We start from the raw sequence: 24,330 nt of genomic DNA, 5'->3' as shown, positions 1-24,330 counted from the left end.
TTATGCAGGGAGTGGTCAATTTAATCATCACTTTCAGGAGAGAATTGGGCCATGATTTGAAACAGAATGCTTTGAAGTGGGGAAGTGGCACTAGGTAAATTGCTCTTACAGGAATTTGGAGCAGTCACAAGGCAATTACTTTCTCTCTGTACAGTAACCATTCTACCATTCTATGAAAAGCAAAACTCAGATTTCTAGGCAGGCTGGATTGAAACAGGCCCAGATATGCAAATCAACATTTTTTACATGCTTCCTTAATATGATTCTATTTCTACTTTATCTTGTCACAATTGAGTAGATATTGTGAAATGTTCAGCAATGGTGAAGCACTTTGCTTGCTACAAATGCTATCCCGATCAATTTAAATCATTTTTGCTTGGATTTTAGGCTTTCCGACAGTTTCCTATTAATCACTCAATTACACTAACCGTGACATGGATACTGTCCCATCATGCATTTATATAAGGAGTTCATCAATCATGAGACTGGGTCACCCAGAGACCTTATCCATCAAACACTTACATCGCCTTCATCTAATCATCTGTCAATCATATAATATTATTACCACTTCTTGATTGTAGGTTACAATTGTAAATGAATATATCCAGTGAAAAATAAATGCAAATGAGAGGCTAAACAGGATTTACGTAATTCAAATATAAAGTTGATAAGTCCCAAAAATGAATTTCAACTGGATTATCAAGTATGTTGCATAGTTTCTTTATGCTTGAAATAATCTTTCACTTTTGTAAGATCACTACTTTCATGCTTTTGGACTGCTTAAACATTAATTGACATGAATATCAGCTTTCTATGTCCCATATAAGCTGTTGACATTTGGCCCTTACGTTACTTCCTTTTGAGGTCAAAAACACAATAGAACACCTTGATGATTCTTTGTTGGGCTGGAATGTACTACCTCAAACTATCATTATAGACGTTGAGCTCTACATCCCAGACAAGATCAGATAACTACTGGTGAACTGTCTGAGTCTTACCAGACTATAGAACTGCTCTCTCATTAGGGAGAGATGACTGGTGGAGGTTTAGCCTGTGGGTCAAGATGCCTCAGGCAAGGGGAGATGTTGAGAAGGAAAGTCCTTCATGGTCAACTCCCAATAGAGACAGCGGAAATATAATAATGGTAGTGTGTGAGCATGCGTGCATGATTGTGTGTTTGAGAGAAAAAGAGAGAGAGAGAGAGAGAGAGAGAGAGAGAGAGAGAGAGAGAGAGAGAGAGAGAGAGAATGTGAGAAAGAGACAATGCGAGAAAGAGAGAGAAAGAAAGAAAACCATATCTCAGAATAACCAGCTGGAGATAAACAGTCTACCCAACTGAATACAGGGACAAATCACCATAACAGCGTGAGTGCATGTCAAATACAGCTGGTTAAAAGAGCAGGTCAGAGATTAGGAATCCTGCAATGTATAAGTCCCCTGCCACATCCCCAAGCCAGACCAACATTTACAAGGTATAAATTTGAAATGTGATGGAATGCTCTGATCTTGCTTGGATGAGTCTGGACACCACCTAGGACAAAGCAGCCCACTTGATTGTGACCAAACCACAAATACTCACTCTCACCAACACCACCGATCAGTAGAAGCAGCAGCAATGTCTACCATCTTTAAGAAACACTGCAGAAATTCACCAAGGCTTTTAAAAGGTACCGTCCAAACCCATAACCAGCTAGAAGAACCATCTCAGCTCATGGATGTGAACACCACTATCTGCATTTCTTCTTCGAACTATTAACCATCCTGACTTGGAAATGTATCACTGTTCCTTTCACATCTCTGAGTCATAATTCTGCAGCTCCCTCTCTCGCGCTATTTTAGGTGTCCGACAGGAAATGAACTGTGGTGATCCAAGAAGGCATCTCACTATCACCTTCTCAAGGACAATAGGCATGGACAACAAATGCTTGCCCAGTCAGTGTTGCTCACATGCCCCAAATGAATTAAAATAAGCCCCCAGAAAGCTGATCAATGTGCCCTGAAAGCCACATTTGATACAGGAGCTGGTGCCAATGATTAGTCACTAAGCATTTAAAAAGACACGTGTCCTGTCTAATGGTACTCCATTATACCAGCTACAAAAGATAATCTCAATGCACAATGGATCAGCAATTCCATGAATTGGCATGGAAACACACCAAGATGTCAATCTGCAGGTTCAGCATGGATTTCCAAAATCTTCCACCTGGTAGCTAGGAAGGTCCAGGAATGGTAGGACTACCAGTCTGTTTACCTCAGCATCACAATGACTCATAAGATTTAAACCAAACCCACTGTGACACGCAAACCAAGTGTGATGCAAAGGAGTCAGTCAAAGAGCTCAAACAGAATCATCCAGACCGCTCTGACATGATCAGCAATTTAAAGGTCATGTGATGATGTGTCTCAAGGACAATGCAATTCTGGCTGCTGCTTGCAGAGAGTTGGCACAGGTATGAGGGACTGAAAGGGCTCCATTTGTGTTGATATTGTAGTCAATGCTAGAATCCTCCATCAAGCACCACCAAGCTATCTTCTGTCAATTGTGTCACCTCCAATTGGAAGTTCACAAGCAAACCCAATCGTTTGAATGGGATGAAGCCTTGAATGGGCATCAATAGCCCACACAAGTGTTTTTACCTGTGTCCAGGCAGGCAAGCCATTCTCCCACTGTAGATTTAATCAGTAGGGGCCCGAAGATGGCAGGATCACCACCCATTCGGTCAATTAAATTCCTCCCTCCCTGCCACATCTCTCCTCAACCACCACCATTGTCAAGTTGTCCACCAGCAGCATCAATTACATACTATCCCTGTAATTACTTAACCTCTGTGCATATGGCACATGAACATTTTTGTGCTTCCTTCCCGGATGCTTTCACAAGTTAATATGGCTTTTGCCAGCCTAATAAATTATGTATTCTTGCTTCTGAGAAGTGTCACATTGCTTCATTTTGCAATCCGCCCACTTGTCCTCTCTGATTTTACAAGCGCAAGTCCACTAAATAGTAATACAGCCAAATCATTTCCTTCCCGTGTATCAATTTAAATTTTTAAAAATCTTACGATATGCCTAGAATTGGGAAATGTGCACCAACTGCTTGCTGCATTTTCCTTGATTCGCACCAGTTTTAACAGCACAAATGTAAGGCATTACTATGAGAAATTATGTTGTATCGACTAAGCTGAATCGGATCATAACTGCCGTCCAGTAATTGAAGCAGCTTTACGGTTCTTAGTTAGCCTTATCTCATAGCTTGTTTGTTCAGTCCACCTTCAGTGAAGAAACCTACTTACAAAAGACCTGACTATCAATCTGATGACAAAAGGATGCTATTGGTAAATTCTTTGATTATGATACTGTTCAATCAGATAGTGAGCAATACAAGTCAATTCCCACAAACGTCGGCACTCAGACTGTTGATAGGAACAACTGATGCAACTAACCTCAAGTAAGTATCTATGGCAACCCTAAATCTGTTATGTTTGCTGTACACATTTATGGACCCCTGGAAAAGACAGGACAAGATTCGTTTGTGAAGCCCCTTCACAATAAATTTGCCTGCTGAAATCTGTTGCCAATGATGCTCACTCAGACGTACTGTCACAAGAGAACTGCCAAGTATAAGTAATACTTCAGCATAACACTTCAAGAGAGAAAATTAGCAGCAAGAAGAAAAAAGAAAAGTCATCTTGCAAATGCTGCAGAACATAAAACAAACATTAAGCAAACATCTACCAAGTCTGATCAGTATTCACCAAGTAAACTTTGTAAATCTTCTTCAAGTACCACAATAAAGTGTTCAAACCCATTAAGTCTGAGTGGAAGGAGTTTTTCAAGTCTTGAAACTTAATGGAACAATAAATGATCCCTTTACCTCAAGGTCTGCAAAACAACATTTCAGTTGGTTACTTTCTATTATCACTGCTAGACAGGAATTTCAAGATTCTTCCTCTAACCTGGATAAGTGGACCATAAATGATTTCAAGACCTATCAAAAGCAGTTTCAACAGTTTTCTTAATATGTGTGCTTTCAATTGTTTACCTCTTTTTGTTGTTGTCTGACTATAAACTTTTTTTTAAGTGGTGCTTTTTTAAAGATAGTTCACAACCATTTCAAATTGTGTTTCCTTTTGGCAGGGACATATTTATTAATAAATCAGGATTTGTTGGAAATTTCAAATAGCCAACAATATTTATCATTAAACATAACTGAAGATGATTTCAAATATTTTATGACAGACTACAGAAACCTAAAATCAACTCAATCTTCTTGACAGATACAAGAAATATTATGAACAGCACTTTAGGTGCTTCAAAGTGAATGACATTTTATTAAGTTATGATTTGTTCTATATTGGCATGTTATTATGTTTGCTGAGTTTGGAATTTTGATGCTGACATTTAGCAAAATCAATACAATTGACACACTCTTTCATATTGACAATTTCTGTAGACCTTGAAAATGGAACGTATGCATATTAGCATATGATACATAATTCTTTCATATAAATTTTTTTGTTCAACATTTTAACAGAATATACGTACTGCACGTACTATAAGCAGGTTACCAACTTCGCACATAACTAAATCTAAATGCATAAAGTGTCTGTACTCTCCTCTTGATTGAGGGTACATTTAAGACTATGAAACATGCCAAAATGAAAATTACATTGTTCATCAAAGGTATTCTGATGACAGCTTCCACTGCCCTGAATCACTCATCAAAGCAGTTGTCAGTGTGTTTTTCTTTTCTGTTAATTCTACAGGTACAGCTAATGGGTCTATCAACCTCCCTAATGATGAACAATATTTTTAATCATAATGATTTATGTCGCAATTGTATATTTTGTCTTTGACTTTCAAGATGCTCCAAAGTGATATATCTATTTACCAATTATTTCATAATTTTCAATATTCCTATGAAAGAAAAGGTTCTCTGCGCAATTGAATTTGTTATGACATAGAAATAGAAAAAAGTTTTCATTTTGCTGTAGGCTTATCATGGTATAATGACTTGATGAGAGCAATTTGTACACTTGGATATGTTTGGCAGTTGCCTATGGAGCCATTTAGTTGCTAAAAATGGCTCAACAAAAGAAGTGCAAATCTCATCCCTGTAAAGGTACAAATGTCAGATTGTGGGGTATTAAGAATTAAATGGGCATCAAATTATCTAATCTGCACATTTAAAAACACCTAATTCCACAAATCCAGCAGTGTCACAGTACAGTTCATTCTGGATTTAATAACAGAAAGCCAAGGGAACACGATGGCTCAGCGGTTCACACTGCTGTCTTACAGCGCCAGGAATCTGGGTCCAGTTCCAACCTTGGGTAACTGTTTGGAATTCTCCCCATGTCTGTTTGGTTTTCTGCTGGGTGCTCTGGTTTTCCCCCACAGACCAAAAATGTTCAAGTTATGTTGATTGACTGTGCTAAATTCCCCAGAGTGTTCAGGGATGAGTAGGCTTGATGCATTAGCCATTGGAAATTCCGGAATTGGGTGGAATGTTCTTCAGAGAGTCAGTGTAGATTTGTTGGGCCGAATGGCCTGTTTCCACACTCTGGGGATTCTATGATGAAATTATCAATGACCTGTTCTAATTTCCTATGAATAGTTAGAAGTCCTGACATATCTTTTCTCAACACTTCTTTAAAAATATTCATCGAATGATAGATTGTATTTCACAAACCTTTAGAGACGACCATCTGCACTTTGGATAATTTGTCAGGACAGTGAGGGGAGTGAGGTGGACACGAATGCTCCTCAAATGAACCATGGTGCCGTCCCACAAAAGATAGCCAGATGCCCCATTCACAAGGTGTCCTGGGCGGCACAGTGGCTCAGTGGTTAGCACTGCTGCCTCACAGCACCAAGGTCCCAGATTTGATTCCAGCCTTGGCTGCCTGTCTGCGTGGAGTTTACACATTCTCCCCGTGTCTGCATGGGTTTCCTCTGGGTGCTCTGGTTTCCTGCCACAGTCCAAAGATGTGCAGCTTAGGTGATTTGGCCATGCTAAATTGCTCGTAGTGTTAAGTGCATTAGTCAGGGGTAAATGTAGGGGCATGGGGTCTGGGTGGGTTGATCTTCAGAGGGTCGGTGTGGACTTGTTGGGCCGAAGGGCCTGTTTCCACACTGTAGGGTATCTAATCTAATCTAATCAAAACAATCATGTTAAAACTCAATGTCTCTTGCAGTTACAGACATAAGCACTGATTTTCAATGTTGGTTGGGGTGCACAGAGGAGGGTGAAATCCCAGCTGCACAAACCTTTAGAAACGGCTATCTGCACTTCAGATGTTTTGTCAGGACAGTGAGGGGAGTGAGGTGGACACTGATGCTCCCCAAAGGAACCGTGGTGCCATCCCACAAAAGATACCAGATACCCCATTCACAAGGTGTTCTGGAACCATATTGTAGGGTCACTTCTGCTCTGCACAGTGTACACTAGCTATCTAATGTTCATATCTCACCTAATCTCTACTATCAGATTACAACTATTCAGGACTTCAAAATCTGAATTGAATGAAGGCAATGTTCTTTAAATGGCAACTATCTTCTGGAACTGTCCTGTCATGAACTATGAACGGCCCCCAATTTTGCCCCTGTGATATTGAGAAATGCTGGGTTCAGGGATTGGATTTGGAATTCCAAATTATTGTCATTTGTTTGTCATAGTCTCCCTGTGATGTAAATTCAGGCCATCATCTGATTTTGTTTGTCAGGATGACTGACTTTAACCTACAGTCGAGCAATTCATTAAGACTACTTTTTAGCAATTTGTATTATGGACAAAATTTGATGCAAGTACCACAATATCACCAGGTTGAGTTTTCCTCACAATTTTAACAAAAATCTTATGCAAGACGAAAATGCACCCTCTTGCTTTCATAATTTTTGGATCGTCAACTTCAATTTTCCGTTATTTCAAGTTATTTCTCTCCTTTGTCTTTCAAATCAATTTGCAGCTGGCTAGACTGGTGTGGATTTTTAGTGTACTCAGAAGATAAAACCTTTTGGTAATGCGCAAGGGTTAGATGATGGTGATAGGGTAGACCCAAGTGAAACATGGGCCAGAAACCTTCACAATGGGAAATAAAAATAACATCTAACTTAACCGGTGAAACTTTCACTGTCTTTGTTAAACAAATTATTCTGAAGATTCTACAAGGAAAGCCTAACTAAGTTTTACTCCCTCATGAGATATCCTTCTAGGCAGCACCCACCACATGGCAGAGTATCTGAGCTTAAGATGGAAATAAGCATAACTGTATGCCTTAAAGGCCTACAATTGTTAAGTCCATTGCTGTCATGACATTTGTCAATTTTTAGCTTGTAGCATCTTTCTACCACCCCCCCCCCCCCCACTCCCGATCCGTGCACAGTCAGAATAATCGAGGATTCTATCCAGCCTTTTGAGATTCTTTTATCTGCAAAAAGACCTGCTGCAAAATCTAGCATGAGACATTTAGAGCACTCTTTGTGTAATCTATGAAAGGAAGGTGGAATAGCTTGTGTCAACACTGCACAATTGACTTAATCCTACACTTAGGATCTGGACCACTTATTTCCACTCCCTTTTCATCTTGTTGCACTTGGATACCAAACCCTCTCTGGGTGTAGCAAAGATTATTCAATGGGGTCAATCTTTAAGTAAATGCACACAGAACTCAGTAATGTGATGGTGACATCATGTTCACCATGTTGCATCTTCATTTTGAGGAAATGGACAAATAATACATGATGAGTAGACCTTTACAAGCCCCATTGCTAGGCACACAGCAATGGTGGTGCTACTACCCTTGAGCCAGAAGGATGGGTTCCGATCCCATGTACTCCAGTAGTGTGCATCATTACATCTGCGAATAACTTGATTAGAAATTGCCTGTAAAGTTTTTCAATTGGCCATTCCACTGCCCTCTCACCAGACCCAGCCCAAACTGTCCACAATCTTACTGGGGATGGTCAAGTCCTAGAACAATCCATCTGATTTCAGACAAACTGAGGCTTTTCGGTAAACAAATATTGGCAGCTTAAGGCTGAACTTTACATCCTGACCTCCATTCGAAGTTGGATGTGGACTCATGAATGGGTGTGAGACAATGCAGGTTATCTTATTGGGTCTTGGATGGGAGTATGGAGGAAACGGCATCCATTATGGGCCCTCTTTCAAGATTGCACCTCCACTGGATGTCTTCCAAGCCCTGTCTCTCCCCAACATGTTCTTTCCCTGCTTGCCTTTCAAGTCTCATCCCCTCAGTTCCTTTCCCCCATTGCACTGTTGCCCTTCGCTCCTCTTCCCAACAGAGCATTTTCAAATCATACAACATGGGAAAGAATGGCATAATCCCCTACTTCTAAGAGTTCAGGAGAGATTTCTTGAATGACCTTCTCACCATTCAATGCCAAACTCTGACTTTTTTGAGGACTAGGCTGATCCACCCACATTAACGTCAGTTGCGATCCTTAATTAGTCAATTATAAGGGCAGCAAGAGGGGTTCAGGAATGAATCGAAGCCTGGCAGGTGACTGCTTGGTGATCAAATAGAACACTGCTTCTCGGATGCTGCCTGAACTGCTGTGCTTTTCCAGCACCGCTCTAATCTAGACTCTGGTTTCCAGCATCTGCAGTCATTGTTTTTACATGGTGTTCAAACAGGAAAAGTGGGCAAGTCATTTCCATCACTGGTCTCCTTTCCTGATTTGCCACCTTCCCTAACCTTTCCTCATCATTATAGGAGGTGCTGATAAACATAATGCAGGAAATGTATTAACATATGTCACATCAGCTGTTATGCTGGGCAGTTAAGAAATACATGTTGTGGCCATTTTTTTGTGAACGGTTGTTTTATTAGGAATACCCTCTCATTTACATACAAAGGAATGATCCTAACAAAAAAATCTTTCTACAACTACCTGTTTGTAATGTTCAGCAAATTAAATACAGCTAACTCACTGATACATTTCTCCTAATACATGCTCATATCTAGAAGTCAGACTGCAGGTTAATAGCTCCTTGAAAGTGAAGTCGCAGGTAGATAGGTTAGTGAAGAAGGCGTTTGGTATGCTTTCCTTAATTGGTCAGAGTATTGAGTACAGGAGTTGGGAGGTCATGTTGCGGCTGTACAGGACATTGGTTAAGCCACTGTTGGAATATTGCGTGCAATTCTGGTCTCCTTCCTATCGGAATGATGTTGTGAAATTTGAAAGAGTTCAGAAAAGATTTACAAGGATGTTGCTAGGGTTGGAGGATCTGAGCTACAGGTGACTCCCAGGTTAAACTCACCCCCAACATCTCTTTGTAATGTGGGAACAGACTATGTCTTTCACCCTTCATTTCGTTATAAAAGCAACACAGCTGACTTCAGATACATACACATTATTGATAAGCTAACATCAAGAATTAACCTGACCTAAATCTCATTAAAACATTGCAATGTCAAAGATGTGGCTTTGGAACTACCTCAATAGCTGCTTACATTCTTGCAGTTCACCTTTTTTCTTGGTTGCAGTTCACCTTTTTCTTGGTTGCAAACTTCTTTCGATTCTTGAAATGATATTTTAGTAACTGCTTGCAGTTTTTGACCTTGTCCAACCCAGCCCAGCACTGGCACCCCCACATCACAGCGTAGAAATGGATGCGGTGCTGCGGCTCCACCCAATTTTTCAAGTTTGGGCTGAAGGCTGTTAGTATAGGGAGCTGCTACTTTCTTCTAATGACAGAAATAAATCCAGCCAAAGTGCAAACATTTGCTCCTAGATAGCTTTTTCGCAGGTAGCTATCTTCACCAATCTGGTGTTGCCTTTACATTCCTCCAAACACAAACATTTCTCAGATATACAAAGCAAACTTGCTTCACTCTCACTCAGCTGTACTCAACTATTCATGACATACAGCTTATTCTGAGTCCCCTCAGTTCCCAGGGATTTTTCAATGCCCTTCCAAAACACATGGCTGCATCAAGTCTGGCAGAGAGTCAGTGAAGAGTCTTTGGATTTGGAACATTAATTCTCTTTCTTATTTAATAGATGCTGCCAGGCCTGCTGAGTTTCTCTAGCATTTTGCTGTTTTTCTTTTATGCACTCAGCTGCACCTCTTGGATACCCAGGCTTCTCCTGTGTCCTAGAGCGTGATGCTGGAAGACCACAGCTCAGGCAGCATCCGAAGAGCAGGAGAATCAACGTTTCAGGCATAAGCCCTTTATCAGGAGTCATTGTGGTATGGAATTAGCCACAGCACATTATCCATGATGGAGCTTCTTCTTCCTGAATACCGAAATGACAAGCAGTCCAAACATAGCAAATGACTCTTCTGGCTGCCTCTAGTTAATTGACTAAATTGCCTTTTCCGTGACTCTTGAGCTGTTTGAGTAAATTGTTGAAAATCTTGTGACAAGACCCACCTTTATTTTTTCAGGCAGTACTTCATGTAATTAATACATTGGAACATTCAGATATAGTAATGCTTTGGAAGTGCCTACTTCGTACATGTTAGAATATTCACTGACTGCTGGCTTCTATGGTACAAAAAGATACAAGAGATGGTTTTACCTCACATCAGCATTGAAATGGTCAAAAGTCACACAATACCAGGTTATAGTCCAAAAGGTTTGTTTGAAAACACTGGCTTTTTCAAATAAGCCTGTTTGACTATAACCAGGTGGCGTGTGGTTTTTGACCTTGTCCAACCCAGCCCAGCACTGGCACCCCCACATCACAGCGTAGAAATGGATGCGGTGCTGCGGCTCCACCCAATTTTTCAAGTTTGGGCTGAAGGCTGTTAGTATAGGGAGCTGCTACTTTCTTCTAATGCCAGAAATAAATCCAGCCAAAGTGCAAACATTTGCTCCTAGGTATGCTACTGTAGATTAATGCATTGAGTCCAGCATCCTGGCTGCAGAGCCACTAAGAAATGAATGGTTTCACCAGAACTACGAAAGGTAAGATTCTACTGACATTTTTCTTACTCTACTAGACTAGAACTACCTATAGCTTTAGCACACATGTATTTTTATTCATTTTCCAAGCATTTTTCCTGACACTTCTTATCACTCTTCAAATGGTATAATATTCTTCATTCAATCTCCTCCTGCTGTTTTAGCACATACTGTATGTGCCATTCTCCTCAAATTCTCAGACCATGGCTGTTCATTCACATCAGCAATATTAATTTACCTTGACAGCAACATCTTCACAAACTATCACCAGCATAAATATAAACTTTTTTTCTTCTTGTAGGACAATTTTGCAAACAACAAGAAGGAGACACAAATAAGAGGAAGAAGACCACTCACTTGTTTGCTTGGAAGAGGCTGCCACAGATATTGTAATGTATAGCATACATCAGAAGTGCTGTGATTGGCAAGTCTGGAGAATTCACTCAACAGGTTTTTCTCTCCTTTTCAATGAAATCTCTCTCCATTTTCATAATCTACAACAAAAAAATTGGCTGTTGGACAAACAACTAGTCTTGCAACATGGAAGTTATAAAAGAACTGAGATGTTTGATAAATGTGGAAGCTCATCTCATATCTGAAAATGATGTCACCAAGACCTAACAGCATTATGTGTTCTATAAATCGTGAATATTGTTGGAAGAGAAAGTTTGCATTTTGCCTGGATAATAAGAGTTTAATTGGAGCAGAGGAGTGAAAAAAAATCAGGGTTTACAAACACAAATAATTACTACAATTAGAAATGTTGGTTAAATGACCGTTATAAGAAGCAAATAGATGTTGTAGTTCATGTCTAGGCATATAGAAATGAAAAGCAGGGAAATAATAGAGGGATATAGACCATGTGCAGGCAAATGAGATTCGAATGGCATCATGGTTGGCGCAGACATGGTGGACTGAAGGGCCTTTTCCTGCACTGTACTGTTCTATGTTCTATGATTTTAACCCATAATTTTGCAGTAGTTAACATCAACTTTTATGAAACCAGTTATCCCTCTCTGATGGAAAGGGATTTGCAAAGATTACAACTGAACTGATTGGTTACAACTAAAATTGATCAAATTGAAGGTCATTTCTTTCAGAAATGGAAGGCTAAGATGTAACCTGATAAAGGCCTTTAAACAGACACTGGTCCCATAAATATAAGTGTTCAATACAAGACAACCTTGCTAATCCAAAGAGCAATGACAGAATGAATTATGCTGAATTGGTTGAGAAAAATAGCATAAGCTCATTTATGTGGAATTTTGATTCTATTAGATTCCAGATTCTTGCAGCACACCAAGGCTCCTTCGACAGCACTTCCAAACCTGCAACCTCTACCATTTAGAATGACAGGGACAGCAGAAGCATAGAGAATAATCACATCCCAAGGTTCCTTCCAAGTCACACACCTTCCTGACTTGAACCTACACTGTCCCTTCACATTTGGTGTGTCAAAATTGTGGAACTTACTTCCAGCACTCTGGGAGTTCCTAACCCAAGACAACACTGGTTTGGGAATGGATCTTACCACCATCCTCCTGATGGCAATTAGGAATAGACCAATGCTGGCCTAGCCAGTGATGCTCATATCCCATCAACAAACTTAGAAAGGGAAAGCAAATGTGAGCAGAAAGGATAGACAACACACTGATTGGGTTAGATGAAGTGAAAAAGCAGGCTCGTGTAAAGCATAAACACCCGTATAGATCAATTGAGTTAAATTGCTGACTTCTTTGCCACAGACAAAATAAGCAGTTTTGTTTCAGTCTCCATGGTAAGATGGTGGCAGAGGTGTGTTTAATCAAGGAGGAGAGTTAGAGGTGTGAGCCCTGCTGCCTTCTCACCTCCACCATGGATGGCCTGCCTACCTGCTGTGCTCCAAACTGAGGCCCTTAACAAGGCAATTAATGCTGCCACCAACTCTGTTATGAAAGGAAGGTTCACATAGAGTGCAACAAATAAAAGCCTGGCATGGTTTCTTATTGGCTCTTACACGGCGTGAATGGATCCTCATTTGAAGACACTTATTGCCTCATTGCAAGGTAGTCAGTATTTGGAAAAACAGGGTTATTGAAAGCCACCTACTTTACTCCGCTGCCAATCTTCCTGCCTGCACCTCATGACACCATGGGCTCCTTTTCCACTATTAATCAGCAGTGACTGTATCCCTCCTTGATCCAAGTTCTCGAATGGATGTACAACTGGCAGCAGCCATTTTTTCCCCAGTTAACAGCTTTTGATTGATGAGCAACTTCTAATTCCCTGCTGTCCTGGTTAAGTGCATGACTGGCAAAATAAGTGTCTAGCTTTCTTATAAATGGGAAATATGGTTCAGCCAGAGGCTGTGACCTCTGTCACTACAAGATTCTGCTGACGTTAACTATGGGTGATTAACAGAGGAGGTCAATTCAGTCCTTGGGGGAATTCACAGGATGACTATATGAGGACAGGAAGAAGCATCATTTGTTGCACATGCTATGGCTATAATGAGATAAGAATGCACAGAATCAAGCAAGGCCAGTTGCTCCATGGAAAAGATGTGTTAATGGAATATTTTGTTATCATCTATGTCCAAGAATGCAGAAGCATGAAGGTCAATTCTACTCTGCCATGTTCCCAGTCAGCTCACAGGCAATACCTGATAGAAAATTACAAGCACAAATTCAGCAAAACCTGAATAATACCCAGGTTTGGGCTAATCAGTTAAAAGTGATTTTTGTGCCTCACCAGTGCCAGGCAATGATTACCTCAAACAATACCCCTTGATATTCAATGGTATTACTATTGCTAAATCCCACAGCATCACATCTTGGAGGTTACCGATGACGAGAAACTCAATTGGACTAACCATGTAAAACATGTGGAGGTGCTGGTGTTAAACTGGGGTGGACAAAGTTAAAAATCACACAATACCTGATGAAGGTCAGTGCTTTGAAAGCTAGTAATTCCAAGTATTCCTGTTGGACTGTGTTGAGAGATTTTTAACATATAAAAAATATAACGACAAGAGCAGGTTCAAGGCGAGGTATCCTGCATCAAGTAATTCATTTCCTGACTCCCTAAAGCATGCCCACTACCTACAATGTGTAAGTTATGAATGTGATAGAATACTTCCCATTTGCCTGGATGAGTGCACTCAAGAAGATTGACGCCATCCAGGACAAAGCAGTCTGCTTGACTGGCACCACAAACATTTATTCCTTTAACATCAACATTCAATAGCTTCAGTGTGTGCCATCTACAAGAGGCACTGCAGAAATTCACCAAGACTCCTTCAACAGTACCTTCCAAACCCATGACAACTCCCTTCCTAATAGCATTGTGAGTTACCTACAGCACATGCTCTGCAGCAATTCAAGAAGGCAGTTCACCACTTCCCCCTCAAGGACAACTAGTGAAAGGCAATAAATGCTGGCCCAGTTAGAGCTGACCATATACCATGAATAAATAAAAAGAAAAATACTGTTCACAACTCCACACGATGTCTTAATCAATGTACCATATAATATCAATAAAACTTACTGGCCATTTAAAGTGTGACATTCCCCACCCCCAACCCCATGAATAATAACAACCTGAGCAGATATATCAGTAGACAGAAGAGACATAGGGAAGCAAAGCAATCTATATTTTAATATTTTTGCAATGTTTTCTGCTCCAGTTATATAAAATAGAATTGCAGAGCAGAGAACAGTTTTCTGATACAGTGAATTTTAATGTATTACTGGTGGTTTATCTGATTTTTCTCCACCACGGAATAAATCATGCGTTTTGTCGCACACCAATGAACATCATCTATCTCTCCCTCCTCAGAAAGAGACAACATGATAACATTTTCCAGCTGTTGTCAAGTAACCAATAATTTGTGTTAGGTCTTATTTGTTTATCTGGGTATAGGATGATGAATAATGCTGTTGACGTAACTATGATACACTATCACTCGAAACTATAATTAAGCTCAAAAGACAAGAGTTATTCTGCCCATACTGAAAATAGAGGCTACTATCTGAGACAAGTTGAATCTTTTCCATCCAGAAATCAAATAAGGACTATTAATCCTTTTGAGTGAAAATGAAGGCCATGAAAGGAAGGAGAGGTTTGATATTCCAAGTCATGCTTCGACAAGTAATGATAACTTACCTTCTAAGACTGACTACTTTAATGATTTGTTTATCACATTCTAATGATTCAAATGTAGAATATTTATTCTTGAGAATAACAGAGTTGAACTATGATGTCATGCATCTACCTAACAGTAAGGAAAATTTCCTGAGTAAGTTCCATCTGCAGATAATAATGGTGAATCCAACTAAATACATTCACATCAATATTGTTTTATTTTCCCGACATTGATAAACAAAATGTGGATGTGTCAATGTTGGATTGGGATGGACAAAGTCAGAAATCACATTACACCAGGTTATAGTCCAATATGTTTATTTAAAATCACAAACTTTTGGAGCATAGCCCCTTCATCAGGTGAAGTGAGAGAGAAGCACACAGTAGGTCTGGCTGCAGCTATGAAGAAAAAACAGACAAAGGGTCACTGGACCTGTAACATTAACTCTGATTTTTCTTCACAGATGCTGCCAGACCCACTGAACACCCCCAGCAACCCAGTCCTTTGTAAGGCTGTGGTTTTTCTTCACTCTCCTCATCCAAGTTATTATATACAATGTAAATCACTGTGGCCCTGACACTGATCCCTGTGACATATCGCTAGTTACAGGTGGCCATTCTGAAATGCCCTCTGTTATCTCAACTCTATCTTCTGTTAGCTAATCAATTCTCTATCCAGGCTAATCTACTATCTCCAATACTATGGGTTTTTATCTTATTAAGTCGATTAATGTGTGGTACCTTGTCAAACACTTCCAGAAACTCCAAATATATCATATCTGCTGCTTCACCTATGTCTATTCTGCTTGATACCTCCTCAAACAATTCCACTGAATTTATCGGCATCATTTCCATTAATGAAGCCATGTTGACTCTATTTGATTGTATTATGTTATTCCAAATGCTCTGACAGTACATCCTTTATAACAGAGTCTAACTTTTTCCCAACAAAAGACAATAAGCTAACCACCCTATCATTTGTTTGCCTGCTTCCCTTTCTAAATAAAGGCAGTTTTCCAATCCTTTAATATGTTTCCAGAGTCTAAGGATTCCTGGACAATTACTACTAGTGCATCCACAAACTCTGCTATTCCATCCTTTAATAGCCTAGCATGTGTTCCATTGGGTCTTGAGACCTATCAGGTTTTAGCTCTATTTGTTTTCCAGTAATATTTTTCTGTAATGATAGTTATTGTAAGTATTTTCTCTCTTCTTTTTGCCCCTTGATTATCCAGTAATTTTGGAATTCCAATTATCATTTCTACTATGAAAACTGATATAAAATATTTATTCACCCCTTGCAATTTCCTAATTCCCCATCATTATTATACCAGCCACATTCTCTAAGAAACACCTTCTTACACAGATGTTGGCTTATGTCTTTTGTATATATTCAAAGATGCTTTTGCTGTACATTGTGATATTACTTTCAAGTTTAGTCTCAAAGTTTATTTCCTTCCTCTTCATTTTTGATTCTTTTTGTTGGTTTTGAAAACATTCCTCTCGCTTACCACTATTCTTTGCCATATTGGATGCTTTATTTTCTTTCAATTTGATGCCCTCTTTAACTTCTCTGGCTGGTCTCTGTCTGTTAAACAAACATTAATTAATATCATTACATGCTTTAATTTTTCTAATCAGCCTCCTGTGAGGGACTTATCAAAAGTTCTGAAAATATAACTATCTTATCTATATTGACTTCTCTCTGTAAGTTTTGCTGATGACATCTTAAACAACTCCAACAAGTTAACAAACATGGTTTCCCAGTTGCAAAGTCATGTGGATTATACTCAATCAATCAGATTATGAGTATCCAAGAGTCTATTTTGTGTATGTTGGTGACTTGGAAATTAGGCCACACTTTCCTTGGTATCTGACCCAACATGGTAACCTTTATCCAAGAACATCAGTTACAGTTGTTTTCACATTCTCAACCGTGGGATCAACTAAAATGAAGTCTTGATGCCTTCAAGATATGGACATCATTCTGCTCACTGGATAGTGGTCTGAGCATCATTAACCTATGTAAAATCTAAAGAATTAATGTATTATTTAATGAAAGATTGATTTAAATCAATCATAATTCTAAATCATAACGATTGCCCTTTGGAGATGGACCAAATGAATTTTACTACATCATATTGCCATTAATATCATAAATTATCTGAAATGCTTCATTAGAGCCTTATAAAATAAATACGTTACATAAAGAAATACAGGTCTGATGACGAAAGGTTAGATTCCTCAACTGGTGGCAGGAAGCAAAACCTACTTCTATGTTTTTGTATGTGGCAAATGTCTGGCCGTTTGATTCTAATAGTGAACAAAACATGAAGAGAACTAAAGTCTGAGGTAGGGCTACAATGCTGTTGTGTTAATTCTTTGAACCTTGCCCACTTAGAGGTCATTCTCCTACTGGGAATAATAAAGTTGTAAATTTGCCCTGTACAGTTCAGAAATATATCACGTCTACATTAATGCCATGTTTGGGAAACATAAAATGACATGTTTTATGACTGGAAGTAAATCCTAACAAAGACATTCTGTTTGCTGCGACAGTTGAAGCAATCCAGGATACATTATATTTTGCAAAGCAGAGATTAGTAAAAATATTTATCTCAACCACACAGCATAAGCATGACTTTTTTCCTCTAGTTTTGAAAGGTAGAAGTTCAGTGGAGAGAATAAGAGGTCACTTCTCCTTTATTAATCACTTTTAGAGATTCAGTTTGTCACTGAAGGTAAAATTCCCTCAAACGGATATCCTTAAAATCATCTAAAAAGTATTCATAACTTTAAAAAACAAAATGCACAAAAAAGATATCTTTGAATGGAAAACTGAAATTTCGACCTTCGATTATATTGGCCAGACAACAAAGGCTATATAACAAAGCTGAAGATGGACATTATGATGTGGAAAAATAATTCAGCTACAATTCCTCTGTGAGGTTTTATTTGAAACACAAGTCCATCCCTGCTTGTTTCCTCCTGAATTCCAAATGAAGCACCATATCATTTTAGACATTATGTGGATATGATTTATTTTTTATTAGTCAACTACTGCTATCTGTAAATTCTGTTAGTTGTAACTTTAAAACTGGTACCTCACATTAACAATATTGAATAACTGAGTACTACTAACTAACATTTGTCTTTGACCAAAGGAAATAAACTCATTCTTGTTATTCATGGTAAGTATAGGTGACAGTAATTGTTTGCTATAATTAAGCAATGAAGGAACTTTTAACAAAGTATTTCTCCAGTACTTTGTAACTTGGCCAAAGGAGGTGCAAACAAAAACCATTCATTATTGCCGAGAACTTACTTGTCTTGAAAGAAAGATGACAAGGTCAGCTCACTGAATCTGAAAGGAATTGACAAAAACGATCCAGACAAATGTTTTAATCTTTCAGTCTTGTACGCTGAGTATACAGTAGAAAGAAACTTGCACACCCAAGGTCCTAACAAATGAAAGCACTTTAATTAACTCCATCACCATCATACTCTGCTTTTTTTAGATCAAACTTTTGAATGTGCACATGATCACAGTTTGCACACAACAGGAACAAAACTAAAGGTGCGACATTTCCAAATAATGATTTATCTCAACATCTGTGCTTTCACACAGCCATTGTTAATCTGTCAAGTTGAATTTAAAAGCATCACGTAAAGTAGAATTCTTTGAGCTCATCATTTGTTCCTTCTACTGTCCAACACAATATTCAAAGTTTGGAAAGAATTAAAAACAAAACTGAGATCCACATGAAGTAGTGATTAAGTCATCTAATAGGTTCTGCTGCATATTGAATGGCCATATTCCTGAGGCAAAGAGCAAGCCATGAAATTGAGTGCAGTGGTAATGGTGCCATTCCTGGTGCTTACCTGACTTCCCCTGCCCCATCACTGTTATTTTACTAATGATGATCCAATCACATGTGGACCAATTGAGGCTGTAAGGATTCAATTGATGGACAGTTAAGAGTCTCTGGTCACTGTCACAAAGATTTTACCTGGGGTTGCTGGTGCCAATGCTATGACCAGTCAAATGGGGGAAACAGACAGCCTGATGGTTCAGCAAGGGGATCGAAATCTCTATTCTGGGCTCTCTGCTCCAATTCGAGGCCTTTCTTAATATAACCTTAAAGTAACTTAAGAGGGGAAAGATTTAAAAGGGACCTAAGGGGCAACTTTTCTTGCAGAAGGTGGTGTGAAAAGGAATGAGAAACCGTCGGGAGTGATGGAGGCTGGTACAATTACAGTATTTAAAAGGCATCTGGAGGGGTATATAAATAAGAAGGGTTTAGAGGGATATGGGTCAATGCCGGCAAATGTGACTAGATTAATTTAGGATATCTGGTTGTTATGGATGGGTTGGACCGAAAGCTCTGTTTCGATGCTCTATGACTCTGGAGGTTACACCCATTTGAGTGGGAAGGGAGTGTCTCCATGATGATATAAAAGGCATCACAATTATATTGGATAAGCCAGAAAGAACAGGTCTTTTTCTACTGTTTATTTATAACTGTTTGTATATTCAGAGAAATTTCAAGACTTTTAAAGCATCAAACATAATTGATTGGTTGACACAGATTCATGGATACATATGTCCAATATGTAGTGTATCTTTTATAAAATAAAGTGGGAATTTATACTACTAATAAAACCTAATCAAAGTTCACTGGGCCAAACTGATATATTCTCAAATTATCTTTTCAAATTAAATTTCTTTTTTTCACCTAAATGTAGATTTATGTTTGCATATATGGCCATGGACATACAAACACTGCCTTTTCCTCTTGCTTATTTATTTAAAATATACAGGCATGATAAATCTTCAATTGTATTATTACAGCTCCGAGTTACTGAAGTTTTATTTCTCTGTAACTGTGGCAACTAATTGCACAGAACAGCACCACACGTATTGTTTGCTTGAAGCCTTGTTTATATTGTTTTTTTTCCCTTGGAAGAAAATCTAGAGCCAAATCATTGAAATGCTCCATGGAAACATCCAAGTCAATATTAGTCTAGAGTCACTACAACCTGGGGTCCAATTCAAATCATAGAAACATCTGCCTCAAGTCGGCAAGTCATTAAACAAAATGAGATCTGCCAGCTAAAGACTGTACACTGTATACATTTGGGGGTTCTGCTGTTGGATTTATTTCAATTCATTGCTAACACGGAGAGTATTCCAGAAAATCTTGAGTTACTTCTGAAAATCATCACATTAATGGTGCACACCTTGGGGACACGTGAAATGCCCACTAAACTGGAATTTGCAATAATTCGAAAGGTTGGGTGTGAATGGAAAATTTAAGTTCCTACTTTATAAATCCAGTAACACTGTACTGGAGCTAAACTAATGATCGAGCCAAGCTAATTTATAGCTTGTATTTATACAATGCCTTTTTTGATGACAAACATCCTAAGCCACTTCAGAGAAACATTGCCGAACAAAAACTGATATTGAGGTAAAGAATGATACTTTTTATTATTCACTTATGGAACAAGGGTGTCGCTGGATGGCCAAAATTTATTGCTCATCCCGAATAGCTCTTGAGAAGGTAATGGTGAGTAAATGCTTAATGAAAGAGATGGGTATTAAAATGGATCTTAGATAAGGAAATCAACAGAATGCATAAAGATTTAAGAAGCGAATTCTTGACTTCACAGCCAAGAAAAGAATGTGAGGAATGGACCTGAGAGAAAGAAACAGCGGAGAAAAATACAGCTTCATTACTCATGTCAGGGAAACATGGGAAACCGTTTATTTGATTGAAAAGGAGATGGGCGTGCATGAGTGTGTTAAATGTAGATTATTGAATGTGTCAGTCCTAATTCTCCTATGTGTCTGATTTTAAGGGTAAATGACAAAATAAAAACTTAGACAATGCCACTGGTGCATTCAGCAGTACTGCAGCCATCTCAAAAAACCAACGTGAAAATTTATTTTCCCAAAAGGTGATTATTAAATGAAGATGTCTTTGATTTGGTAAGAAAAATGGGAATAATCAATCAATTTGAATGATAATAAACTGACAAAACTTTCTAAAAAGAGGGGAATAGTTGGAACTACCATATGATGTGTTAATGGAAAACAACCTCAGATTTAAAAACTAACATGAACTACAAAGTGGATGCATGAAATCTTAAAATAACAAATAGAACATGCTGGAACTACTCAGCAGGTGTAGCAGCATCTGTGGTGAGAGAAACAGTGTTAATATTTCAGGGTGTGATTATGAACAGGATTTAAGCAAGCATCGAGGCAGGGAAAGTAGGAGGAGGAGAAAGAATAGATGAGAACAAATGGCAAAAGGAATGATATGGTGCAAAATAAAATGATTGGATACATATCAAGATAAATGAAAGATAGGTTGAGATGCGAATAGTAAAATCATTACTAAGTATCATTCAAAAAGATATGATGCGGAGGTTCTGATCTGAACCAAACGTTGAGTCTGAAAGGCTGTGAAGTGGCTACTCATCATTCATGATATGATGTTTCATACTTATAGGATTCCCAAGTCAGAACACTTATGCATTCGTTGTCATAATGGTCATGATTTCACTCTCATTAAGCCATGCTGACTCTGCTTGATTATATTAAGTATTTCTTTAAATTCTCTGTTATTATATCTTTGATAATAAACTGTTAATGTTTTTTCCAATTACAGATGTTAAGCCATTTGGGCTAGTTACCTGTTTATTGTCTCCTTCTCATTTTTGGATTAATGTGTACATTGGAAAACTGCCAATGTTTCAGGACTTTTCCAAAATCTAAGAATTGTTGAAAGATTACTACCAATGCATCCAATATCTTTGTAGCTACTTCATTTAATATTCTCGGATGTGACCTATCAATTCTATTTGCCTTTAGCTCCATTAGTTTCTCTAACACTTTTTCTCTAATGCTAGATATTGTATTTATTTGCTTCTCCCCATTTTGCTCCTTGATTATTTAGTATTCCTGGAATGCAATCAATGCTTTCTATCTTGAAGACTGAGGCAAAGTATGTATTCTACTCCCCTGCCTTTTCCTTGTTCTCCATTATTATTTCTCCAGCCTTGTATTTTTAGGGGTCTTTGTTCACTTTTGCCTCTTTCTTCCTTTTTATAACTTGCTAGTTTACTGTCAATACCAGACAAGTGAAATCCCACAGTGAAGCCTGGTTTGACAGATGGTAAATTTTATTTTGCAATTTGGTCAGTCACTGAACATATTCATAAAGGCTGGGTTAGAGTGGTGCTGGAAAAGCACAGCAGGTCAGGCAGCATCCAAGGGGCAGGAAAATTGATGTTTCAGGCAAAAGCCCTTCATCAGGAATTCCTGCTCCTCAGATGCTGCCTGACCTGATGTGTTTTTCCAGCAGCACTCTCATCTTGACTGATCTCCAGCATCTGCAGTCTTCACTTTCACCATATTCATAGAGGCTGCCCATATAGTTTCAACAAAAGAGCATCAACGTTTATGACATGCAAAAGGAACAAAAAACTACTGGGCAAAGTTGTCCAATGCTCAGAAAGGTGAGTCAGTTGGGAAATATGGCAAGATTGGAAAAATGAAATTCAACATCAAGGAAAAAAGTTTCACTTTTCCATCCAAGCTTTAACGGGTGAGAGAGGAACCTTGCCAGTGAACAGGGAGGCTCCCATTTGCCTGCATTCATATCTCATTTTTGCCTATTCTTGCCTAATTTTGAAGATGCTTGCAATTTTCCCATTTGGCGGAGATGAAAATCAGAGCAGTTATCTGAGAGCTGCAGCTCAGTGCTTGCTCGTGCAGGCCTCCACATTAGGCCGACCGTCACCAACATCTTAGTGCGCACTCCGTGGGCTTGCGCCTTTTGTCACTAGGGGTCGGTATAAGAACATATAGCCTCATCATAGCAACTTAGAAAAACACTTTTGATCACAAGTCCATCAGGAAGTGGTCAGTACGTAACATCCTCGAGAGCATGTGGGAAAAGGAGGGGCTGAATCCTGTCTGGTTGTTCCCTGAGCAGGCTGTCAGAGTCATTTGACAGAAGACTTCATCACAAAAACTTTCCAACAAGCAACAAGACATAATTTGGCTGGTGGTGAGAAGGGCATTATTTGTGAAATCCTTGTCGTACGTCCAGGCCATCTGTGTCACCGCAAGCTGCCTTCAAAGCAGCTGCAAGGGTGTAGAGACTATCACACATCTTCTTCTGGAATGTGCCTTTGCAAAGGAAGTCTGGGGAAAGATGCAGTGGTTTTTGTTAAGGTTCTCTCAAGCAGCTCTTTGCCACAGGACTCTGTGCTCTATGGTCTGTTCCCCGGGATGCAAACCAACACAAACATCAACTGGAGGACCATCAACGAGGTGAAAGACGCTCTTTTTCTGTCACAAACTTATTGGTCTTCCAAAAGGAGGAGTTGACCCTGACCATGTGTTGCAGACTGGCACATTCCAAGGTCCAGGACTATGTGCTGAGGGATGCACTGAAGCTTGGGGCAACTGCCACCAAGGCCCAGTGGTGAAAGACCACTGTCTGAAGTCATTCCACTGAAGTTAAATCGGGGTCTGTTCAGCTATCAGTCCTTCCCATTGCCTCAAATGCATATAATTATAATCAAATAAGAGATGTCTTTGGTTTGCTTGGACAGATTCTAATTCCAATGTTTGTTTGTTTCTTTGATATGCTACTGTACAGAACTGAATGCGTTTGTGACTATGTACATACATGAAGTTTCTTTTTGAATAAAGTATGGTTTTGAAATAAAGCAAAACTTCATGCATCTCCAACTCACATAGAATACAGTTATCAGTCTCAATGCTGCGCTCTGACATCTTTCATTGTAATGCTGCCACTAAGCACACATCTCAGGCATTGGACGAGGAAGCACCTCAGGGCACTCCACTTGCGTTCTTAGCACTCACTCACTTAACGCCTACTTGAATGCACATGGCATCTCTGGCTTGCCTTGCCTTGCAGTTTTCTGCTGCACCCAGAACATAATGTTTCACAGCACTGTGTTACCTTGTCTTTTAGCACAGACACAAAGCCAGGCAGCTTAGCAAAGATGAAAATGTGTTGCTGGAAAAGCGCAGCAGGTCAGGCAGCATCCAAGGAGCAGGAGAATCGATGTTTCGGGCATGAGCCCTTCTTCAGGAAGGGCTCCTGAAGAAGGGCTCATGCCCGAAACATCGATTCTTCTGCTCCTTGGATGCTGCCTGACCTGCTGCGCTTTTCCAGCAACACATTTTCAGCTCTGATCTCTAGCATCTGCAGTCCTCACTTTCTCT

General features: G+C 39.2%; 1 protein-coding gene across 2 annotated transcripts in view; it reads right to left on the bottom strand.

Annotated features, from left to right (window-relative positions):
* Positions 1 to 24,330, bottom strand: part of tenm1 (teneurin transmembrane protein 1) — a 2,412,691-nt gene that overhangs the window by 1,847,340 nt on the left and 541,021 nt on the right. The window contains exon 3 of one of the 2 annotated variants that reach the window (XM_043704861.1): positions 11,295 to 11,431. The exons of the other annotated variant lie outside the window; for it this stretch is intronic. The gene's annotated coding sequence lies outside the window, so the exon portion shown is untranslated. The remainder of the gene's footprint in view (positions 1 to 11,294; positions 11,432 to 24,330) is intronic. 2 annotated transcript variants of the gene reach the window in all.

This window comes from Chiloscyllium plagiosum, chromosome 15 (assembly GCF_004010195.1).
Source record: "Chiloscyllium plagiosum isolate BGI_BamShark_2017 chromosome 15, ASM401019v2, whole genome shotgun sequence".
Classification (NCBI taxonomy): domain Eukaryota; kingdom Metazoa; phylum Chordata; class Chondrichthyes; order Orectolobiformes; family Hemiscylliidae; genus Chiloscyllium; species Chiloscyllium plagiosum.
The sequence above is the reverse complement of the archived record's forward strand: the minus strand, read 5'-3'. Positions and strand labels throughout refer to the sequence as shown.